The following is a 17,540-nucleotide window of genomic DNA, read 5'->3' as shown; positions in this document are numbered from 1 at the left end:
TTCTTATGTCTGGTTGAATGGTAAGTTTGAAGGTACGGTCCACAGGTCTCACAGGGTAGTAGAGATGGAACTGTTGGTATATTTTGTTGATGCTTTTGTTTAGGAATTTTTTCCCCTTTTTAGCAAACCATGTGTGAAGTGAATTGTATTTGATGCCATGTGTCTTTAGGCCTTTTTTCCCTTTGTAGCTATACGTTGATACTGTTATTTATTAGCCAGTGTAGCTGTCCTTTAGAATTTTTCCCATAGGTCGTCGTATTTATTAGGTATGGGGCATGCGGTAAGGTCATTATCGGTGAGCACATATTTGAGGTCTGAGGGGGCGGGCATCATCCTATGGAGGTTCCCGCCCAAGGGGAGGGGCCTGCGGGCCACTCCCAGAACTCCAGGGGCAAGGTAATGGATGCTGCAAAGCAAAGGAGCGCGGGTAGGAGTAGTTCACGCTTTCCTTAGGCTGGTAGCCACCCCGCGCGCGTGGACTCAAGACGCCACCGGCGCAGAGTAAGGGCCCTCCTTTAGTGGGTAAATGGAGTTCAGGGCGTAGACCGGGCAATTCCCGGGGTAACACTGCGCATGCGCACGTCTCTAGGGGAGGCGCAGCTTGTAGGACCTGACACCGGTAGTGACCCTGCCATATGGCCAGAAATGTACAAAAATCAAGATGAGGATGTTTAGTCTCGGTTAGGAAACAACATGTATTAGAGTTTTGTTAAGGTCAGGCTCTCAAACTTGTTGATAAGAATTGTGTATCTAAATGTCCTGCTGATTTTTGTATAAATTGTTGATTATGCAATTAAAAACCTTTTTAATTTCATACTTTAATAAATACGGCCGGGCGACTAGCGCCCGCCTTCCAAAAAGTAAAGACGTCTCGTGTCCACGTTCCTGGGTGTTGGGTGCCGGATTGGGGGGGAGGTGGCAGCTAGTCGCTGACCATGTGAGAAATATTAAAAACTGCAAGTCCCTGAGTGCGAAGTGCTGTTTGGCAAGAACCAGGGTTGACTGAAAGTGTCACACAGCAGGGGTCCTCTTCGTATCTTAAGCAGGAGATATCACAGACAGGCTCACGAGTGTCACTTTTGCCTCATGTAACTTAACGTTTGCTTTTGTAATTTGTTCACTTGTAATAGTTCTCATGTATCAGTTCTGTTCCTATTGTGAAGCGCTCTGACGCCTTCTAAAGTCCGCGCTATATAAAAACGCATAAATAAATAAGTAAATAAACACAGACATAGTCATTAGGTCGAGCCTCTGCAGCGCGCACATGTGATCCCATGTGGCAGCAGCCTCCTCATATTGTCAGTTTACTGCCCAGTAAGTCATCCCTTTCTATGAGCAGAGGCACTGGGCTTTGTGTACTGTTTGGGGAGGGGAGAGCCTGTGCTACCCTACTTTTGTCCCCACCCTCGTGTTGGTTCCACCGTTCCGGGCCCGGCCATCCCTGCACACACACATCACCTCCTGCTAGTCGCGACTTTACACAGGCATCTACCTGTCATTCTAACGGCAGCCGCGCACTAAGGCCCCGATGTAGGTAATCCTCATTTACCGACTCTAAAATACCGAATTTTACCGATTCGGTATTCTGGATTCGGTAAATGAGATGTAGATAAAAAATCGGTATTTTTTACCGAATCGTTAGGAGTCGGTAATTACCCAATCGTTATTTACAGATTCGGTAATTGCCATTGATTCCTATGGGCCTTGAGGCCCATAGGCATCAATGTCAATTACCGAATCGGTAAATACCGATTCGGTAAAATTACTGATTTTGCAAGGGGGACAGGGTGCCACTTTGACACCCTGTTGCACCCCTGGTTTTGGCTTGTGTGCCATGTGGCACACAGACATGCCCTTACGGCATGTCTGTGTGCCACATGGCACAGGTGTACATGCACAGGTGTGCATGTACACCAGAATTTGTTATTTACCATGCAATGTTATTACATGGTAAATAACAAATCGGTAAGGGCCTGTGGCACTGTTTGAAGTGCCACCTAAATCTGGATTTACCGATTCAGTAAATTTACCGATTCTGTATTTTACAGAATCGGTAAATTTACCGAATCGGTAAGTATACCGATTCTGTAACTTACAGTCCCCCTACATGTCAAATCCCAAATACCGGTCGGTAACGGCCGAAATTGGCCGTTACCGACTGGTATTTGGCGACCTACATCTGGCCCCCAGTGATTCTCAGCAGATAGGTGGCAGGTTCTTGCGTTGGGTTGTCTTGTTTGGGAGATTTCTGGAAGCTTATACGGGAGTGAACCACTGTGAATCTGGTGAGGTCCTCCATTAGGGAGTAGCCAGGTCCTTACTGCCGTCATGATTCACAGATGGTCTTTAGTGTGTCTTATCTGGAAAACGGTCCAGAATTTTGCTCCCTGCACGGAGTACAAAGTACCACCACTGCGCATCCTTTTAAAGGAGAGGCATTTGGTGGGGGTTCTGGTTTTTATGTAGCACCAAACTTTTGTGGTCCAGGTTCATGAATATCCCAATGGGCAATGCAAAGAGCTAAAGAGGAGGAGCACTTAGACACAGGGAGCCGGTGAAGTGCTTGGGGAGCTGTAAGGAATGATGTGATGCAGGTGTAGGTGAAACGTTTGGTGGCTGATGCACTCTGTATTCTTTGTTTGCTTCGGAGCAGGCAGAGTGGTGAACACATGAAAGCGTTTCTTCTGCTAAATAAATTGTGCGGACAAGGGACACTTGTAGGCAATGGCTTAGCGAGCTGAAGCACAAAATATGCAGCTACGTGAAACCTCGGGATAGGGCGCTTCGCACCGGATGTTCAGTTGGGGTTATGGTGCAAAGATGGCGCTTGATACGATGTTGGTGGCACAGACCTCGAAAAAGCTTCATGGAGGGCAACTGTTTTCAGAGTATTAAGAAGAGCAAGGCTGATGCTTGGCTTCCACCATCATCACGTGCTATCATTGTTGGGTAACAGCCAAAGCTGCAGACTTTGAAGGTGGGGAGCCAGGTTCGAGTCGCGACGTCGGCTCAGCATCCTGTAATTCTGGGCAAATCACTTAATCTCCCGATACCTAATAAAAAATAATCTGTCCTTTTGTAATGTGACTGGTGCTCATGTAAAGCATTCAAATACCCTCAGGTTGAATTCACACTATACAAAACTAACAAAAAAGCATTTTCAATGCAATAGGTCTCGCATTAGTGAGAGTTTGAGCTATTGGCATTCTAAAGAGTATTGCCTTTATCTTATCTTTCTTTTTAAAACATAAATAAAAGGCATTGTCATTTACAATGCCAATAGATTAAACTCTCACAAACGTGAGACCTATTGCATTGCAAATGCTGGTTTTACTGATTTTTCCTTCGTTTTCCTTGTTTTTAGGTCTCGCCTGGCATCGCAGCGCCAAGCCCTGATCGCTGGGAGAGAGATATTATGAGAGAGATTTCAGAAGGGGACTTGAAGCCCCGCCCATCATCTTCGGGTGCTTGCGGCAGGATTATGGAACTCGCTCCCGGTTCACATTCGAGCTCTTGACGACCTGCTTGCTTTCAGGCAGGCGATTAAAACCTTCTTGTTTCCCATATCTGAATAGTTGCCCTTTCTTTTACTGTGTGTTATGTTGTAGTCTCTGTCAAAGCGCCAGGACGCCCCTTTGCTGGGGCAGCTGTGCGCGATAAAAATATAATTAACATAACATAACATTGGGTCGCAGCAGTGTTTATGCTAAACGCTAGCTTCCCATTGAAAAGGATGCTTTTTGGCCACTGCCCTTTCTCCCTTTCGTCTGGCCCATCTAGACTGGATTGTATGCTTCACCGCTGTCGTGATGCAATTTCTTATCTTTATAGCGCCATCTGTTTCTAATTAGTGCACCTGGTTCACGGCAGACAATAAAGTTGCTCGGCTTACTCTGCTCTCTCCACCCCCCCTCTCCTCACATTGGCTCTGGAGTTGCTCGGCCTGCCCTCTCCACCCCCCTCCCTCTCCTCACACTGTCTCACCAAACCCAGGCTTCTGCAGGCACAGATATGTCAGAGCCATTCAGTTGAGACCGATTAGGATTTTGTCCCTGCTTGTCTCCTTGAATCGGTCATTATCTTTCGCCTCTTTGTGTGTTTTAGAACTTTATTTTCTCTCCCTCCCTCAATGTCTTCCTCTTCCCTGTGCATCCCGTCTTTCTTTCTCTCAGTTTTCGTTTCTCTCCTAGTGTTGTCGTCCTCCCCACCATTTTCGTCTCTCCGCCCCTCCTGTATTGTCACTCCTCAAGCAAGGCCTCCCCGGGGCCCCGGTTGTGTCATGGGCTGAGTCAGCCCCCATCCATTCCTCACCCGCCTCTTGCTGGATAAACAATATCCACAGTAGCCATGTGCGTCACCCCATGTTGGGTGGTGCATGTTGGAAAGAAAGTTCTGGTCATGTGTAATCTATTGAAAAGGAGCCATTCAGTTGAGACTGATTATGTCCCTGCTTGTCTCCTTAAGTCGGTCGTTATCTTTCGCCTCCTTTTGTGTTTTAGAACTTCATTTAATCTCCCTCTCTCATTCAGTCTCTTCCTCTTCTCTGTGCATCCCCTGTCTTTCTTTCTCTCAGTTATCGCATCTCTCCCACTGTTGTCGTCCTCCCCGCTGTTTTCGTCTCTCTCCCTCCTGCATTGTCACTCCTCAGGCAAGGCCTCCTGGGGCCCTGGTTGTGTCATGGGCTGAGTCAGCCCCCCATCCATTCCTCACCCTCCTCTTGCTGCATAAACAATATCCACAGTAGCCATGGTGTGTAATCCTTAAACAAAGGAAACAGAGGTGGGGAGGGGGAGTAGCAGCTGGACTAATATGGTCAGGCCAAGTGGTGCCTGGAAAGAAGGGAGGATACACTGGTCTGCTTGGGGTCGGGAGGAGGGGGGGTGGACGGAAACTGCTGAAACTCAAGACACCTGCAAATATTGCTGAGAGACAAGAAGGTGGAGTGTTTGTCTAGGATCACACAGCTCGGTCGTGATGGGAAGAATTAATTACAATTGGGTCTCCTGGTTCCAAGTTCAATACCAGGGCTATACTCATTATCCTAACCCAGAACCCCCCTCCCCTCACCAACCCCCCTGCCCCCCCCCATGTCACTGCACCACACCTCAGTAGCTGTTCGCCATTAGACCCCCTCTCTATCTCCTCCAGTAGAGCCGCCTTCCCCTCGGCGACACTGGCATTCGGCAGCGCTAGCAGTGGGTTCCTAACAGAATCTCTGAGACCCTGTGTTAGATTGTTCATGTGTGACCTGTGTTGACCAGTGCATGCTGAGGGCTGGCGATGCGGGGTGCTGTTTTTTATTGTGTGTTGCACAAAGCATTTTGGGAGGGTTGGGAGGGGCTTCCTCTCTGCGGGGCATATGCGTCACCCCTTGTTGAATGGTGCATGTTGTAAAGGAAGGGCTGGTCATGTGTAGTCTGTTGTAAAGGACTCGCCATGCAGTGCACTGATGTAAGTGTCGGAATGGTGACTACCACAGGATAGAACTGTGTGTATTGTTGAGAAGTTTGGATGGGGGCTGATAGCTTGTTATTAGGTCCTGTTCTGGGGGGGGGGGGGGGGGGGGGGAGTTGAGGGTGTTACATGGGATGTTGGTATTTGGGGGTTCAGTGGTGGTGTGGGCGCATACAACATGTACAGGTTGAGGCTGCAAAGCACGCGCAATGGCAACATTACCGGATTTCAAATGCATCACATGGAACGTGAGGGGTTTGCATACAATGACTAGGCGCCACAAGGTTCATGCATACTTGATGAGTAGAGGAATCCACATAGCTCTGCTTCAAGAGACGCATCTTACTAGAGCGGAGGGTCAGGCGCTGCAGCGCAGATGGAGAAGACAGGTGTTTAGCACAGCGTACTCGGCGTTTGCTAGGGGAGTGCTCATATGGGTAAGGGCGGGTGTCCCTTTTCAGGCCACAAGACATGTGTTGGACCCAGAGGGCAGGTATGCTGCAGTGGAGGGAAGGCTTTATGGTAGGGATGTTGTGTTATGTAGTATATACGCCCCAAATGTAGACCAGGCTTGTTTATTGGACAGCTTATCAGGCATGCTGGCGCTTTACTTGGCTGCCCCTGCAGTGGTGGGTGGGGATTTTAATGCCATAGCAGACGTAGAGATGGACAGATCACATCCTCCTCTAACTAACGCGCCGGTTCAGAAATTGGCTAAAATTAGGTCTGACTGGCAGGAAAGATGGGGGCTAGTGGATGTATGGCGGGTGCAACACCCGCGAGACAGAGATTATTCTTTCTTTTCATCCATGCATGAGCTTCATGTCAGAATTGATGCAATTCTCTGTTCCCACTCGATCGCCCACGTGGCAGCACACACTGAATACCTCACAAGGACTATCTCTGATCACAACCCAGTGTTGCTGTCGATTAACTGGCAGCGAGCGAGGTCCGCGATTCCGATGTGGTAACTGCGCCCCGAAACTCTGGAAGATCAGATCATTAGAACCGAGATAGGAGAGGGCATCTAACATTATTTTTAGGAAAATCAGGGCACAACCTCTACAAGAGCAATTGAATGGGACGCATTTAAGGTCGTCGTCAGGGGCTTATGTATTAGTAAATACTCAGGAACCAGGAAGGCTGTGCTTGAGGACATAAGGAAAGCGGAGTAGAAATTGAGGGAATTAGAAAAGAGGAGGCCGGGACAGCCGGCGCTACAGGCGCAACTACTGGAGGCGAAGGAAAAGCTTGCGGTTGACATCAAGCGGTTGCGCAGCTTTGATCATGGGGGCTACCTGACGAAAGTTCACGCAGAAGGGGATAAAGTCGGTACATTGTTGGCAAAGCTGGCAGACCCAGTATCGAAGAGTGGCCCGATTATGAGAATAGAATCGGACTGCGGCATATTGGTTCACTCACAGGCACAGGTGCTCTCTCGGTTTCTCACTTATTATGAGTCTCTATATAGCAGTAAGCTGGATGTTGCAGAAACGGACATAGAGGGGTATTTAGCAGAGATCCCGCTGCCCCATTAGACGCAGACCAGGCTAAATTACTAGGGCAAGACATAACTCTAGCTGAGATTCGCAGTGCAATTAAACAAATGGCCCGGAACAAGACGCCGGGCCTGATGGGCTGCCCATTGAATTTTATGCACAATATAGTGATACTTTAGCACCCCGTTTAGTGTAGGTCTACAAGGAGGCGGGGGAGGAAGGCCATCGACCAAGGTCGATGCGTGAAGCATTGATTATTCCTCTACTGAAACCGGGGCGGGCGGACATGGATGTAACCTCTTATAGACCGTTATCTATGCTAACGGTGGACTATAAGATTCTGAGCCGGATACTGGCGACCCGACTCCTGCCGTACATGACATCGTTGGTGCACACGGACCAAGCGGGATTTATTTCGACTAGGAACACTGCTTCGAATATACGACGCTTCCTGAGGGTTCTCGCTGGAGACCACGATGACTTACTGTCACCAGCGGTCCTCTCTATAGACATAGAGAAAGCGTTTGACAGTCTGGAGTGGGATTTCCTACACAAAGTACTGGAACGATTCGGACTGGGTGACCAGTTCGGAAACTGGACGAGAGTGTTGTATTACTCGGCAACTGCCAGAGTAAGACTGGGGGAGGTGATATCCAACCAATATCCGGTTATGAGGGGGACGAGGCAGGGCTGTTCGTTATCGCCTCTGCTATTTGCGCTGGCGATAGAGCCCCTTGCGGTTCAGGCACGATCGGGAGTGATCTACCGGGGGCTGCAGCTCGGTGGCATGCCACACTATATATCACTGTACGCAGATGATTTGCTTCTTTTCTTGAGAGATACTGAGGAAGCTCTACGAGGGGCGACCGCTTTGCTGTCACAATACGGAGCAGTGTCAGGACTCAAGGTAAACTGGAACAAGACGTGCCTCTTCCCGGTCCGACAGGGTTTGAACCCGCCACTTTCACTTGGTGAGATCACCTGGGAACCGACATGCCTCACCTATTTGGGGGTTCGGATCTATCATGACAGCATGGATTTGCTGGAAGGAAATGTAGGGCGCTGTATCAGGGCCCTGAAGGGCTGTATGGCGTTCTGGTCGACACTCCCTCTATCGGTGGTGGGCAGAATCGTTTTACTTAAGATGGTGGCACTCCTCAGGCTGCTTTACTACTTCCGCACTTTGCCGATTTGGATCCCACCACGACTATTTAAAGAATTGCGGTCATTGACCGTCGGCTTCCTATGGGGCAATGGCAGACGGCGGGTAGCACTGACAACTTTGATGAGGCCTAAAAAAGATGGAGGATTGGCGGTACCCGATTTTGAGCTCTACTACCTGGCAGCACAGCTGCAGGTCCTTACACAAGGTATAGCGCAGGAATTCCGTGGTCCTGAACATAAGCGAGGACAAGGAATACAACGACACGTCCTCTCTTACATAGTCCTACAACAAAAGCCCGATTTGAGGGACCCGACAATGGAGGAGCGGAGCCTGAGGCTCTGTTGGAATAGACGCCAGCGTAAGGCAAGAGCTTCCCACCCATATGCGCCTGAGATTCCACTGGGGATGCTGACGGCGCTTCCACACGGAGGGGACTGGACTCCCCAAGCGGATTGGGAGCAACTAGGTATCCACATGGTAGGGGATTTATACGTGAATGAGGAACTGATGCCCTTTCAAGTGCTACAAGACATGTATGGCCTCCCTGAGGGTGACTTTCTGATTCATGCAGCGGTTACAACCGTGATTCAAAAGCACTGGGGGGGTGGACGAACGGAACTAGTGACCACATTGGCCTGTCAGTATGTCGTAATGGCCGCAGGGACCATTAAGGCGATCACGTGCCTCCAGTCTCGGATGATGCGTGAGGGATTGCGCCCATTGGCGGACCTCAAGGCAAAATGGGAAGCAGGTATAGGCCGCCCGATCCCGGACTCAACATGGGAACACATTCTTGAGAGGACATGGAAAGGGAGCAGAAATGCTCGATTCCAACAAATACAGTTTTTTATTCTACATCGGGCTTACGTGACGCCGGGAAAGATCCGGAAATACTTTCGGGTCCAAAATGCGGCGTGTCCCAGATGTTTGGAGGAGGATGTCGAACTGGAAAACATGCTATGGCTTTGCCCGAATATTGGGAGTTTTTAGGTAGATGTAGGAGACATTTTGAATGCAGTCACGGATCAACAGCTAGATTACGACATGGCTGCCTGCTTGTTGCATTGGTTCCCGCACACGACTAAAACTAAAATAACCAGCAAGTTTATTGATTTGGGACTATTGTTGGCCAAACGAGAAATAACTTGGCATTGGAAGTCTAGGGAGGGACTTTCGAGCAAGCGCTGGCGCACGGAATTCTGTAAGTGGTCAAAGTGTGAGAGTAAAGTCAGGCTCCGACAAGCGACAGGTCTTGGTAATGATAAGGCTTTGGAGATGGCAAGAGCGTGGGAGGCCCTGGCTCAGGCTTTGGAGGACTATCAGCAGGATGAGGGGGATGAATGAGCAATACTCGTGCATGTGATAACCACACAAAGAACAATGTTGTGCAAGCTTTCTCTACAATTAGTACTATAATGGGTTATGAGATTCTGAACGTGCCCACACCACCGAGTATGTAGGGGGGAGGCCATTAAGGGGTGAGTTGGGTATTAAACTGGAGACATATTTGACAGATTTGAAGGATATGATACATGTTTTTGTGGTATGGTGACCTTATAAAAATTCAATAAAATATGTTTTCAAAAAATGATAGAAAAGGCTGGTCACATGGCGTCCGTGGGCATAAGTGGAATGATGCGCATTGGAAAGGAATGCAATAACTATGACAGGCCTGAAAGGTACATGCTGTAAAGGGGTGACCATCAGGGTCTGTAGGTCCGCACATTGGAACGGACACATTTCAGAAAGGGCCTGGCTGTCACTTATGTTTTAAAAACCAGAACAAAAATAAAAGGCATTATCATTTACAATGCCAATAGCTCAAACTCGCGTAATAGCGAGACCTATTGCATTGCAAATGCTTGTTTTCTGAGTGCTTTCTCCTGCTTTTGTCTTGTTTCTACTTCCTTTCCTCCCATTTTCCCATTTTTGGAGTATTCTAACTAGGGTCCTCCAGGCAACATGTGTTATTCTAACTAGGGTCCTCCAGGCAACATGTGACGTGGGCCTTATTGATTCATGGTCCCAATCCATCCTCGTGCCCATATTTTAAAAAGGGGATTGTCAATTACCATCTTGCTTTCGGCCTATTTCCCTCTTGGACTCGCTGGGGAAAGTGGCTGGTCGCATTATCTTAGATCGACTCCAGCAGTGGGCTTTAGACTACAAAGTTCTGTGTGATTTGCAGTTCGGGTTTCGTGAGGGTTTGGGCACAATAGAGCAAGCCCTTAATTTATCCCTATTAGTTGATAAATATGTAAAGGCGAAGGGGGGGGGGGGGCATTTGCATGGCATACGTTGACCTTTCAGCAGCATTTGACTGCGTTATTCATAATAGGCTGTGGACCACTCTAGCTGACATGGGAATAGAGAAGTCTCTTTTAACATTCTTGCAAGAACTATATTCAAATGCCACAGCTAGAGTTAGATACGGAGTGGGGGGCGAGCTAACAAAGCCGTTTCGAGTAGAGCGCGGGGTAAGGCAGGGTTGTGTACTAGCCCCATTTTTATTTAATCTCTACACCAATGGCCTGGAAAAGGCCATGGTTACGGGTTGCAAGGACCTCCCCACTATAAATAAACGCCCTATACCGATCCTACTCTATGCGGATGACGCTGTCATATTAGCCCGTACCCCCATGGAGCTACAGCGTGCCCTTGTAAAGTATCACAATTTCATGGCTAACCTGGACCTAAAGATAAACATTAAAAAGACATTTGTTATGTCCGCAGGTCCAAGGACGAAGAACATTAAGCCTATGTATATTGAAAACCCAAAAATAGATACTACAACCACCTATCCTTACTTGGGCGTAGTATTTGACAACAAATGCTCCCGGAAGCCTGCCATTGAATCAAGGAAGCTTACTTTTAAGAGGACAACAGCCGCCTTGGTTAACTTTGCTAATAAATTAGGGAGGCGCCCCCCGGTAGAATTCCTTGAAATCTATAGGGCTAAATGCATTTCAAGCACAATATATGGGGCTGGGTCTAGGGTTTTGCCAAGGTTGAGGCGGTGCAAAGGGTGGAAAACAACTTCTTAAGATTCATGGCTGTCCCACAGGGAACTTCAACCTATGCTTGCCAATTGGGATTGACTTTTATAACTGATCTGATAAGGATCCAACCCCTTCTTTTGTGGCACCGCATATGGTCCTCCACCGAAACCTCTCTTTGTAGGGAGTTCATTGAGGACTGTATTTCCCTTGACAAGGGACACAAAATTACCTGGATAGCCTATGTTCGGCAATTCTTTAGCGACCTTGGCATGCAACAGTTTTACACTTCTCCCCCCACAATTGCAGCAATACCAAGGAAGCGGTTCAAAAAGGCCTGCTTGACTCATCTTGAATCCCTACGACTGTCTAGTGAGGTTTAAAACCAACTGTGCAATACTCACTACAAATTCAAACAACAACGACGGTCCAGCCTTATTTAACTTTTGAGTTTTCGGGATATAACCAGGTTAAGATTAAACATCTTCCACCATCTAGTCACCTTCCCTAAGATTAATTCCTGGGAAAAATTCCCTCAACCATGTCCCTGTGACGATAGTTCCCCACAAACCACGATCCACACATTACTCTTCTGCAAATTCTATCAGGATTTGAGGAAACAGTGGCTCATTCCTATTTTAAAAATCATGGGCCTACGTAGGTGTCGCCCGGCATTCCTCGCCCTTCAATTTCTAGATGTTGAACCTTTTGCTAAATCGATAGTAAACTTCCTGAAATTGGCTATTAAGCACAGGCAGAATCTAGAGCAACATTGACCCGTTCCTTCTGTGATAGTAAAGTTGATTTGTTTTTTCATTCCCTATATTCTGCTGCACTTTTGTATTAACTTTGACACTTTGATTGTTTCTTATTTTAACTTATAAGCTTGTCACGTTGATTGTATTGCTTCATTCCTTATACTCCCATGGTTGTAGCTTCCATATCAGGAGTAAAAAGTCCTTCCCTATGGGAGGAATGGAATATTGAGAAAACCCACCTTTGGTTAACCTTTTTTACTCTAAAAAAGAAATAAAAAACCGTCATTTTTAAGATTTTTAACTATTTATCAGTATAATCTTTTTTAATTGTACCTTTTTTTACTTAGATGTAACATATATTGTGCTTTTATGGATGTTTTCTCTACAACCGAATAAAGCTTAATTTGATTGGTTTGATTGATTGAGTGCTCTCTCCTGCTTTTGCCTCGTTTTTTATTGCTTTCTCCTTCCCTTCCCACTATTTCTCTGAGTGCTTTCTCCTGCTTTTGCAGCATTTATTTTTTACTTCTTTCGCCTTCCTTTCCCAAGCTTTTCTTAGTGCTTTTTCCTGCGTTCGCCTCGCTTTTTACTGCTGCCTTCTTTTCCGCCCTGATTTAGGAGTGCTTTCTACTTCTCCTGGCTAGTTTTTCTACTGCTTTTACCTTCTTTTCCACCCATTTTCTGAGTGCTTTTTCCTGCTTTTCACAGCTTCTCCTTGTGTTTTAATCATTTTCCGCTCCTTCCTTTCCACCCATTTTTCTGAGTGCTTCCTTCTGATTCAGCCTTGTTTTTTTTACTGCTTTCTCCTTCCTTTCCCCTTGTTTTTCTGAGTGCTTTCTCCTGCTTTTGCCTCGTTTTTTTTACTCTTTATCCTCCTTTCTACTCGTTTTTTTGAGTGCTTTATCCTGCTATTGCCTCGTTTTTTACTGCTTTCTCCTTCTTTTCCCCCTCGTTTTTCTGAGGGCTTTCTCTTTTCTCACTACGAAGCAGCATTCACCTCCAGCACCTCGAGTCCCTCATGGGTGGTTTGCCACGCTTTATAAATCTTGATTAATTGATTGAAAAATAGTAAGCAGCTGAAGCAACCGGGAGCTCTGCTGTGAGTAAACTATACATGTTCCTGGTGCTGTCTGTGTGAACTTCACAATCAAATCACATCACTGCATCATTCAGAGGAACTGTATATAAAATCCACCTCTCTTGCAATAAACACAGTTCTGCCCCCTCAATATATCGCTGCTGCACCTTGTCTCAGCGGTGACCCCCACCTGCTCTCTCTCACCATCACTGTGAGCCCCCACCCCCTTCCCTGGACTCCTCACTATCTCTGTCCTCAGGGAAACAAGCCTGCTGTGGGTGCAGTGCAGAGGGCTGGGACGGAGACCTTTCTAATGCTTGAACAAACATCCTAAAATGTGGCCTTTACTAAGAGACATCCTCAGAAAGAGTCTTTTATTATTTAAAAACATCTCTGCTTCTGCTCCTTGTTGCATTTTTACAACTATGCGTGGGGCTAGGGGGACACAGCCACTACACAAGCCTCAACTCTGCTTCTTCCCAGAGAAATGCATCATTATCACTATTTTGTTAATATTGGAAATAAGATATGGGGTTATTATGACTGAACTAAGGTGTGAAACATGGGGTGTATATGATCTGAAAACAACAATAAAAAAAATTAAAAAAAGAAAAAAAGCCTCACATGCCGAAGAATCTGGTTACCAAACAGGACAGTTTATTACATGGATGGATTCAGTATACTTGGATATGTACAAGTCATTATAAGGGATTTTTCGCTGTGAATTAGTCCCACTTTGGCCCCCAGATTCCAAGGCTCTCATTCATACAGTCATAGAAAGTGAAAGTTCAGGCACATGAACACTCAGCTCTTTCTCCTTTGTCGCCTCTCTACAGGAACAAGTTTGGGTTCTCCTGGCAGCACGAAGCACTAACACCTCACCCTAGGAATCTTATTCTAAAACCACCTAGAACTAGAAACTACTTTACGCATCAAGGAAGCTTTTGTGCCTCCTGACTGGAACATGAGGGCAGACGCGGCTGGGAAGCAGCAGTGGGGTGGGGAGGGGAAACGGGGGGTTGGGGGGGGGGGGGGGTTCCTGCGTTCACTTCCTGGCTTCTTCTCTGCAAAGGAAGGATGAAGCACTCGGCTCCCAGCCTCCTGATAGCCAATCACAATGCAGCGTTGTGATTGGTCTGAGCGCCATGGTTCGGTGCTCAGCCCGGGAATGGGAGGCTGCGCATGTTCTCCATGCAGGCTGTAATGCAGCCCCAGAGGGCTGGTCAAACATTCATGCACACTTACATAGAGTCCACCACTCCTCCCCCTGCTCTGAGAGCAGAGCAGATCTGCCCCGCCCGTGCGCCGAGAAGCTGCAGATGGAAAAATAAAATGAGAATAACGTAGAGTTATTAGCATTTAGTTTTTAACCACTGCAAAAAGCAGTGAAGCGATGCTCCTCCGCCTTAGTGGAGGAGTCACCACTGTATGTGCGCACCCTCCTGCGCTTTGGTGCAATTTAACTGGGCTGCCATGATCCTCAGGCCGGGAACCTATGCACTAGATTACAGACCCTGCTAGTCCATTGTGTCTTGGTGGCCAGGTCATATGCATTGCATCCTCTTAATGCAGCTGTGAAAGGATCAGGTCACCTCAGTCCATCACAGGCGGTGGGAGCCGGACAACCCTCAGACGAGCAGCGCCTTCATCTGAGCAGACCCTCGTCCTATAGGCTGACTGCTGGCAGCCTCTCTCTCTCTCTCTCCACCCACTCTCTTTCTCTATCACACTCACTCTCTCACCACTTCCAACCCCCGCACTTTCTCCTTGAGTAAGCCTTGGACCGCTCGACTTCGCTACTCTGAGAGTCAAGGGCGAGGGATTCACTTGGTGCTCAGTCTTGGACCGCACAGTAAGGTGAAGCCCCAGGACACCAGTGGCAACAGGCTCTCTTTGTTATAGTTTGCGTCCAATTACCTCAGATTGCCACGGCACTCCTGAAAAAAGTTTGACAACTACAATTATTGTAAACTGACCTGTTTATTATGTTTTTGTAAAATGTTACACCTGTAATATTATTTTATCACCAGCGAAACTGTTATAATGATGAGTCTTGAAGTAAAGGTAAATGAAAGCGGTCTTTATTCGGTCACCTGCTCTCCAGAACTGCCTGAAGAAGTGCCAACATTCTAAGCCAAACTCTAGTGGGGCCTACCAAGAGGGGAAGGGTACAGGGGGGGGGGGCGGAATGTACCACCCGCATATATATATATATATCGGAAAGAAGATTACAAATCATCTCCTTTCGCTAATGAATAAAGGAAATTGAAGTCAGAGGAGACAAGATGAACAGCATACAACCTGGAGAAACCTACAGGGTGAGGGCGGGAGGGAAGAAAACAAGGCATCCACCACTGGCTAAATACAGTGGCGAGATGAGCACACAGATAGACAGGAGAGAGATAGTTCATAGGTCACCTAAGTACAATATAATTTCATAAACTTCCTAACAAGTAGATTAGAAACAGACTGAAAGGTATCCTTTACATTCCTCCTCCTTGCAACACCCACCCTACAACAAGTAAAGGCAGATAAAAGTTACATTCCCTTATTGAGACATACTGGTCTTCATCAAAAGGTCAAAATATTCCTAGATTACAACCAATAAACATTCGGGATACAGAAATTGCACAGTATCACTCTGGAAGACTCCACATCCACACTTCCCACTAAAATACATACCGAGGAGAGTGTTCCTCTCCACTGCTAACAAGTTTTACCTGGCTGTTCTCTCCCTCTCTACATACTCTTGCAAAGTGTCCCTTCCTATTACATTTCATACATGTTGCGTTGCGGGCAGTACAATGAACGTTGTTCGCAAGGTGGTTACTGCTCCCACACCTAAAACATTTTAACCCTTCGGTAACACTCGTGGGTTTACCTGTTTTGACTTCTCTTGCTTTGACTTTTAAAACTTCACTGTCATTGATGTCATCCTGATACCCTATAGTATTCACTAGACTGCAATCCGGTTCTTTGGGTGGGTTAATTTTGAAAATGCACTTAGCCGTGTGTTCAATGGACTGTGCTATACTAATAGCTTCTCTCAAGGATGGGTTCTTGGATAGAAGTTTCTCTCTAATGCGGGAATTGTGGGTGCACCTCACCAACTGATCCCTTATAAGGGAGTCGTTAAGTTCCCCAAACTCACATAATGGAGTTAGACCTCTAAGAGCCGCAATGTAATTGCTGACTGACTCTTGTTTTCCCTGCACTCGAGTGAAGAATTTATGCCTTTCTAGGACGACGTTTACTTTGTCACCAAAATGACTTTCCAACTTGATAAGAGTGATTTTGAAAACATCCAAGTCATCCTCGTCATCTTCTAGTTCTGGATCAGGTAGGGTATCATATCTTCCTACCTTGGACCCCAAGGTTGTGCAACAGGACATGTTTCCGAACAGCAGAGAACTTTTCCCCTCCAATAGCGATAAGGTAGGAATCAAATACGTGGATCCAATTCTTCCAATGGATCTCAGGATCCACAATATCATTCAAAAATGAAGGAGGTTGACTCATGGATGAAGCAGCCATGGAGGAAAGCTTCACTAAAATATGAGGACGGAGGCAAGGTACAATGTGGTGCTCACTGAAAAGATTCTAGAGGAGTATGGCCTGAATGACAGAGATTCCTACCCAAAGAATTCCTACAGATGGGTAGATAAGGGAAGTATACCTAATGGGAGAGGGGCGCGCTAAATATGAGCACAAAAATACTATATAAAATACTATATAAAGGCACTGACAGTTCAAAACTGACTATATGAGAAGTACTGGGAAACCATGTAAATCCTAAATGAATTGTACTATGTCACTGCACATGGAACAAAGATGTACAGAAAAGGTAAAAAAAAAACCTTAATACATGAAAATACAATAGGGCACGGTAACTTGAGAAAATAAATGCTTCTTTGAATGAGAAGGAAGAAATGAGAACGTTCACTTGCAATTCTCACTTAGAAGGACTTCTCAACTCTATAAAACACCACTAGAGTGTAATATGTAAACTCAGAAAAAAACCGACCTGAAACTGAGAGTTTAAATGTGTGCATTAACAACCCCACTTAATTCTAATACATTTACAACCATAAAAACCTGCAGATAGAACTCAGTAAGCACAATACATTACGTATATTTACAATAAAAGCAGGAAGCTAATCATGTCGTGGAACTCGTAATCACAGATAATCTCTGGATCCCTCAAGCTGAATGGCAGAAATTCCACTTAGGAAATAGAGAATGAAAGAAATACAAGAACCTAGCTTGTGAATTAACTAAAATGCCAGAACAATACCATGAAAGAGGTGTGCGTTTCACCGTGTAGAGGTACACACACCATGCATGAGTGAGGGGGGGGGGGGGGTCAGGGGAGATAAAAGTCTTAAGGAATAACACTCTTGGGGCAATGTATCACGAAGGTGCAGTACTCTTCTATTTGTCCTGATAACAGCCGATGAACAGTGGGGAAAACTGTGGAACTTGGTAAGTACCAGGTGTGAAATAAAATCTTGCCAAAGGATACACCAAATGTGCCTTGGCTGAAGAAACTGTTCCCAGGGAGAAACGATCGTTGTTGGGCAGTTTTGAACG

This window comes from Lissotriton vulgaris, chromosome 5 (assembly GCF_964263255.1).
Source record: "Lissotriton vulgaris chromosome 5, aLisVul1.2, whole genome shotgun sequence".
In the NCBI taxonomy this organism is placed as follows: domain Eukaryota; kingdom Metazoa; phylum Chordata; class Amphibia; order Caudata; family Salamandridae; genus Lissotriton; species Lissotriton vulgaris.
The sequence above is the reverse complement of the archived record's forward strand: the minus strand, read 5'-3'. Positions refer to the sequence as shown.